The sequence below is a fragment of the Magnolia sinica genome, chromosome 2 (genome assembly GCF_029962835.1).
Source record: "Magnolia sinica isolate HGM2019 chromosome 2, MsV1, whole genome shotgun sequence".
In the NCBI taxonomy this organism is placed as follows: Eukaryota; Viridiplantae; Streptophyta; class Magnoliopsida; order Magnoliales; family Magnoliaceae; genus Magnolia; species Magnolia sinica.
In genome coordinates, this window is record NC_080574.1 from 783,079 (window position 1) to 788,591 (window position 5,513).

The 5,513-nt window shown below is 35.6% G+C and overlaps 1 long non-coding RNA gene across 1 annotated transcript; it reads right to left on the reverse strand.

The window, feature by feature from the left end:
* Window positions 1-280: 280 nt before the first annotated feature.
* LOC131231123 (uncharacterized) lies at window positions 281-2,552 on the reverse strand. The gene is made up of 2 exons (XR_009164213.1): window positions 2,347-2,552; window positions 281-2,268 (listed from the first exon to the last, which is right to left on the reverse strand). It is a non-coding gene; the product is annotated as an uncharacterized LOC131231123 (long non-coding RNA).
* Between the last annotated feature and the right edge of the window lie 2,961 nt (window positions 2,553-5,513).

Below are 5,513 nucleotides of genomic sequence, written 5' to 3' on the forward strand. Positions count from 1 at the left end.
ATAGGAAAGAAAATCTAAAACACTAAATTTGCCAAAAATATAAATGTCAAATAAACCATACCAGGGCATTTTCAACATTATTACAAGCAATTTTTAAAAAACCACGAAAATCCTACAACTGCAATAATCGACGAAAATGAAAATTACCAAAAGTAATACAATTTTCCAAAAAAGTTGTTTTTGACCCTCAAGACCAGTGTTTTTTTTTTTTTTTTGCGAAACAGACATCCCCGACTTGCTTTGCATATTAGTTGGGCCCAAAACCACCGTTACATAAAGATCGATAAGTCATGCGTTTCATTACGATGCATGAATCGGAAGTTACAACTGTTAAGGTCAACACTTCAAACGGCAATTTCTCCATACTCGAAATGAATCTCTTCGAACCGAACACGCCTGGGACACAGTTATGTAATGCTCTAAGTAAAACTGGGTCTAGTTTTGACAGACTACTTCCGCTTTTGTATGGGCTTCTTTTGATATGGTCGTGCTAAAAGGGCATTAGTGGTACATCCTACATCAATCCCTTCTATTTCAAAAGAACTCATCCTCGAGTTATTCAACGGACTCTACTCATGATACTCATACAGGTCCGCCACATTGAAAGTCCATGAGATCTCCATGCCCTTAGGAAGATTAACAACATACATGTTATCATTGATTTTCCTGAGGATCGAAATGGAGTCGATCTTCTTATTATTCAACTTATGTCCCCATTGGACAACTCTCCTTACGCAGGTGAACCGGCACATTATCACCCACTTCAAACACCTTCTAGCTCCAATGTTTCCTGTAAATTCTTTGGAATGTTCGTGGGTTCTATTTCTCTCCCCTTTACAACCATTGCATAGATCTCCCCATCTCATATTCTTTAACCAATTCATGTACAGATGGGAGAGACAACCTCTCCACTTTAGAAGCCTTGGATTGGTTCTCCATTCTCATAGGGGCAAGCATAATCTTGCCACCATCTTTCACAAAAACAAATATATTATCCAGGCCTCTATGCGTGGCATCACCATTGTGCTATCATAGTTGACCAAGTAACATGTGACAAGCCTCCACATCAACCACACAACCATTACTTCGTCCTTTTAATATTCACTATAGAGAAGGGAATACGACATCACTCAGTTAAATTGGTTTCACTTTCTTAATCCATCCAATTATGTACGAAGAGGGGTGCTTGTATGTTCAGATGTAGCTTTTCCATCATAGTCTTCGACACAATATTCTCACTAGTCCCGCCGTCTATGATCAAATCATGTCTTTTGCTTTCCAACGATCTTTCACAAAAACAAACATATTATCATGGCCTCTATGAGTGGCATCAACATTGTGCTACCATAGTTGACCAAGTAACATGTGACAAGACTCCACATCAACCACGTGACACATTACTTTGTCCTTTTAATATTCACTAATGGAGAAGGGAATACAACATCACTTAGTTAAATTTGTTTCACTTTCTTAATCCATCCAATTATGTACGAAGGAGGGTGCTTCTGTCTTCAGATGCAGCTTTTCCACCATAGTCTTCAACACAATATTCTCACTGGTCCCACCATCTATTATCAAATCATGTCTTTTGGTTCACAATGCATTTTGTTCGAACAATGTACCATTGTGGATCTATTTCTTTCTTCGGCACATACAACAACTTCCTCACGATCAAAGTAGTGGCGTGCAATTCATCATTATTGAGTGGTCGCATGCAATTCATCATGCATGTCACACCACGAACATGATGATCACGATCTCCATCGTCGATGTCAGATTACTCAGTATTACAAAACAGGTTTATCCTAAAGCTTCCGTCAAACGGTCGATCACCGCCTACAGTCCTTGTATGGCTCGCAGATTCTACCGCTAGAAAGCTTCAAACACCACCATTATCATAGGATTATTTCCCAGAGTACCATCCGTGGGGTTATTACTCAAACCATTGTTAGATGCCACCGAATCGAGGAAGAGCCTAGCTTTGATACCAACTGACACAGGAAAGAGCGTGAAACAATAATGAGAAAGATCACTGTCTTCCTTAAGTAGTAAAAACCTTGAATCCACAAGGTAGGTTCCTGAGCTCACAAGAAAAAATAGAGAGAACTCGAATATTTTACTGAAAATAATGATCTAAGATTGATAAATTACATCACTTATATGGAAGACCCAAAACCCTAAATCAAAATAATCCAAAATAGCAAAAAATATCAAAAAAGACTAAATTTGCCAAAATATAAATATTAAATAAACCTTACCACGGCATTTCTGGCATTATTACAAGTACTATCTAAAAAAGACATCCTAAAACTACAAAAATAGGGAGACATCGAAAACGAAAATTACCTTTAGTAAAATTGTCCTAAAATCCCAATTTTGACCCTTGGATGAGTGTTTTTCGCGAAACGAACATCCATGACCTACTTTTTAGGTCGGTTGACCCCAGAACCACCATTACATAAAGATCGATAGGTTGTGTATATTTCCTGACCATGACCAAACCATAATTTATAGTTGTTACAAGGTCAACACTTTGAACTACAATTTCTCCATATCCGTACACACCTAGGACACAATTACGTCATGCCCTATATAAGACTGGGTCCAATACTGATGGACTACTTTTTGGTTCAGTCATGCTAAGAGTGCATCTGTGGCACATCCTACATCATTTTCTCAGGTTGCGAATGACATTAAACGATATCCTCATTAAAGGGAATGACAATGGGTCACTCATAAATGGTTCTTACTTCTTAGTTACCTTTGAACTATAGCATTCTTCACTTTTTTCCCAAAATAAACTTTGATCTCTCAAAACATTTCTAATAGGTTGATAGCCATTATCCATTTGTTGCTTTGTAGGGGAAAAATAATTTAGTAGATCTTCACTAGCATTAATTGAAATTGGACAAAATTGTTTACAAAGGCTGATGGAAGGATAAAATCAAGTCTATTAGGAAGTCATGAACTATAAAGCTAAGCATTGGAGGTAGCCCATTTAGGACATCAAGTTCAGCAATTACTGGAGAAGCATTTAGGAATGACAGGGGACAAATCATCCTAGTTTTTTCCACTCCTCTTAAGGGAAAGAGGGTCCAATGAAGGTGCCAGAGGCCCTACTAGAAGGAATTAAATTGCTTAGAAACACATTTTCAGGCAAGCTAGTAGAAGAAGATGCCTCTGCAAACTTAATAGTTTTGGGTAGTTCCCTGTCCTTGGAAATTTTTCGCATCTTAGTAAGGTGATACTGGATACTCATCTTTTCTTGATGTTGGGCCATGCCATGCTTTAATAATATTATGACAGTACCAGGAGCAACGGTGGCCATAATGGTCACTGTAATTACCACTACATTACAGGCCTCACCATACTTTAACAATAATGACAGTCCCTGGAGCCAAGGTATTCAATAACAGTAATGGTGGCCATAATGGCCACTGTAATTACTACTACAATATGGGCCGTAACGGCTGTTACAACCATCTTTTTCGTAACAGTCGTTACAACTCTGTACAGTTGTAATTACATAACCATTTTTAAATACCTTGCCGGCAGCAACAGCAACCAGTAGTAGAATTGTTAGAAAATACTTTATGGTTGTCACACAATTGAGGAAGGTGCAGAACAAAATGGTGTTCGAGGCTTTTGGAAGTTCCAAATTAAAAACAAATAATAATAATAATAATAATAATAATGATAATAATAAAAGTAGGCTTATGAAATTGGGATGGTACGCAAAGGAATTCTCATGGAATGTACGTCAATGTACTCTCTGACTTTATGTATAGATACTTACGATTGTGCTCTTTTCTTCACCTTTCAAAAAGATTTCACTTCTATTAAAACTTCTGATTAAAAAATTTAAGGTCGCCCTTTGAAAAAAAAGAGATGTTGGAACTTTTTTAATCAACAAGTGAAGTTTATTAAACGTGAAGCCCATGGGGACAAACAACTAGATCCTAGAGCTACCTCATTATAGCAAAATCACCAACAGATACATCTTCACTTGACCCCGAAACTTACTATAAAGGCAAAGCCCACAAGCTGATGAGGTGTCAAGCTCTTTCAGTTACTTGGAGCACTAATTCATCATTATTATTGAAAGTTTTATTATCCCTTTATTTCTAGATGGCCAAAGGATGGTAGCATACATACCTATCTTTCAAATGGCAAACGCCAAATTATTAAAAAACAGTTTCATAAAAATAACAGTGGTAATAGTTACAAGTTATGGGGCTGTAACGGCCGTTATGGAAAAAAAAGACCAGTAATGGCTGTTGACCGTTACAATTTTTAAAATAAAATGGTCATAATGGTTGTATCGTAATTGTAATTAAAGTGACCGTTGCAGCCACCATTACCGTTATTGAAGACCTTGCCCAGTATCCTCCCTAAAGAAGATAGTTGGATTATCTCATTTTGATCACGTAATCTTTTGATGTTGACTTGTTTCGCAACCTACCTTATCCTTGACCAGTGTTTTAAATAACTACGCTATGTAGCGTATAGCTTATGCTATGTAATGTAGCTTAGCCTTAACACTATGTAGATCATGAAAATAGCTCAAAGTCACGTGTAGCCTATGCTACATGATAATTTGCATACGTCACATGCTACATAGACTACACTACACGCTACGTAGCTCATATTACAAGTTATTTTCACTACAACATTAGAGTCAATGTTTCCAATGATTTGTTACATTTTTTATATTTTCAATAAAAATTAGTTACGTTTCAATGTTTTAAGTAAAAATAATATAATTAATAATATCAATTAGTTTCATTGCTCATTCTTTACCTCTACACGTAATGATTATTGTTTCCTATTACTTTATGTTGGGTTTGGTTGCACCAAATATCATTTATTAATCAGTCTAATTTGGTGAATATCATGAAATTGGAGCAACCAAGTGTAACTTTGATATATAAAAAAATCTAGAAGTAACATGTAACTTACACTACACATTATGTACCTTACACCTCACGCTTAAGAGCAGTGAACGCTATGCTATATACTATTCCCTATTTAAAACACAGTCCATGATCTTAATGAAAATCATATTCTTTTTTATTTTTCATTAATGAAATTTCTACATACCAACCATAATATAATAATAATAGCAATAACCAGTGTTGTCAAAATCCTACGATTTATGATTTTACTCAAATATTAAGAAAAACGATTTGAATCCCACCTTGAATCCCTTTTTTATATGAATCTCACAATTTTATGATTTGAATCCTACGATTTACGATTAAAATTATGATTGTTGTCTTCTATTTTAAGCTTCACTTGGCTTTCATTCTATGTTTTAAATTGTTGGGGGCATTTAAGAGTCGTTTAGAAGAGAGAAATTATTTTGTTTTGGTTTTTATAAGAGATTAAATTATATTTACTCTCCAACATTAAATCATGGAGCTTTTTATGATTTCATACTTCTTAACTAGTTGAAACAATAAATTGATGTATAACTTATTTAGACTGTTTTTACGGATGGTTACGATCATATT